Source organism: Rhincodon typus, chromosome 23 (genome assembly GCF_021869965.1).
Source record: "Rhincodon typus isolate 14 chromosome 23, sRhiTyp1.1, whole genome shotgun sequence".
Lineage (NCBI taxonomy): Eukaryota > Metazoa > Chordata > Chondrichthyes > Orectolobiformes > Rhincodontidae > Rhincodon > Rhincodon typus.
In genome coordinates this window covers 37,336,267-37,338,342 of record NC_063354.1, presented here as the reverse complement: position 1 = coordinate 37,338,342, position 2,076 = coordinate 37,336,267, and positions in this window count along the sequence as shown.

The following is a 2,076-nucleotide window of genomic DNA, read 5'->3' as shown; positions in this document are numbered from 1 at the left end:
CAGATTCTCCAGCATCTGCAGTTCCTACTATCTCTGAAATAATGTTTGCTTTGCTGGCCTTAGGGATTTGGGGGGGTGGGGGGTGAGGAATGGAGAGGAGAAGTGAAGGAGACAACGAGAAAGTTAACTGAAGTGTTTCTGGGGCTGCAAGAAAAGGAAAGGCCTCCACCTCCACCCTTTGATAGTGTCCCTGCCCCACTGCTAATTGAGGCCCTGCTCACTTAAGGACTGCAAGCACAGCTGGTGGCACATTCATGCAGATGAACAAGAAAACCCTGGTGCATCTGTTTATAGATCCTGTCACAAAGGACCCTGGTTCAAAAGAAAATCAATGCCCAATTGAGGCACATGGCTACAAAGAACAGTCTCCCTACTCTTGCTGCTGACCCCCTTTATCCCCACATTCCCTTCCAACAAGGGTCTCACATCCCATCAATCACCTCTGGTCAAGGATCCTGCAAATAGCCTTGACCTCAAGTGGGTGTTTTCCTGGCAGCAGCCACATGACCATATTATTCAAGAGCTGCCAGCCTCTGATTGGTTGGCAGCTCTCATTAGTAGGACTCTGCTCTTTGGGTCCCTGATCAGGTGGGATGGTCTTATGCTGACCAGTCATGTGCCTTAGCGGAAGGTGGTACGATGGGCCTTTCCTAAGAGACTGGTGATGGATGTTGTCTTGAGAATGACATAATTCTCTAATGGAACTTACAGAACCATGAGGTGTACGCAAACAGGGTCTGCTGGGTTTCTGCAGTACTTCCAGTAGATAGCACATATAGCAGTCACTGTGCATGTGGAGCATGGATACTCAGTTCAGTGACAGACTACTGTCATTGGACTTTTTTAATGCAGTCAGATCTACGTTTAGTCAGTCAAACAGTCCATCATAGTTCTGACTGTAATTAACAGCAGCCTGCTTTGCAAACTCATGATATTGCAATTGTTGTTCATATTTATCAGTTACCAGCTTAACCAGAAGTCTCTTTTCCCAAGGCTAGTGTTCAAAACTGGAAGGACTAGGCTCCTCCAAAAGCCATAAATGAGTATGAACGAGAGGGATATACTTGCTTCTACTGTTTTAAGAGTTTACAACAACTTGCATTTATGCATCATTTAATATCATAAAATGCTTCAAGACTATTTAGAGGAACGCACTCAGACATTCTGAGTCTGAGAATTACACAGGGAGAGTATTTGAATAGGGGCGCTAGCCCTACCTCCAGTCACAGATAGCCTGGAAGAAAAGTTGGGTAAAATCAGCAGTTTTGTGCAAGGAGAGTTGAGAACACAGGTGGTGCTTCCCACAGTAAAAATTAAAAAATCTAATTGCAGTCAACTTTCAGTCAGGCTCAAAGAAATACAATGAGAGTTTCAGGTGAGATCACATGGAATCCAGGGAGAGTTAGCCATTTGGATATAAAACTGGCTCAAAGGTAGGAGATAGGGGGTGATGGTAGGAGGATTGTTTTTCAGACTGGAGGCCTATGACCAGTGGTGTTCCACGAGGATTGGTGATGGGTCCACTGCTTTTTGTCATGTATATAAATGATTTGGATGTGAACATAGGAGATATGGTTACTAAGTTTGCCGATGACACCAAAATTGGTGGTGCAATGGAAAGCGAAGGCTTTCTCAGAGTACAATGGGACCTCGATCAGATGGGCCGGTGGGCTGAGCAGTGGCTGATGGAGTTTAATTTAGATAAATATGAGGTGCTGCATTTTGGAAAGGCAAATCAGGGCAGGACGTATACAGTTAATATTAGGGTCCTGGTGAGAGTTCCCGAAGAGAGACACCTTGGGTGCAGGTTTATATGCCTTTGAAGGTGGAATCACAGGTCGACGTATTTTTCTGACAGGTCTGTTTCCGTGCTTTACAACTCTATGACTTTGAGAAGAAAAAAACAGCTAAAATTTGAACAATAAAAAAAACCCACTGCATCATCCAACAGGTATACATGCTTTTTTTATTGAGATTACATCAGCTAGAATCAGCCTTTTAAATAAGTTATTTATGATGCAAGCACACAATCGCTCGAAATGACTTCATTTTTGGGTGACCTTCAGATATAAACGG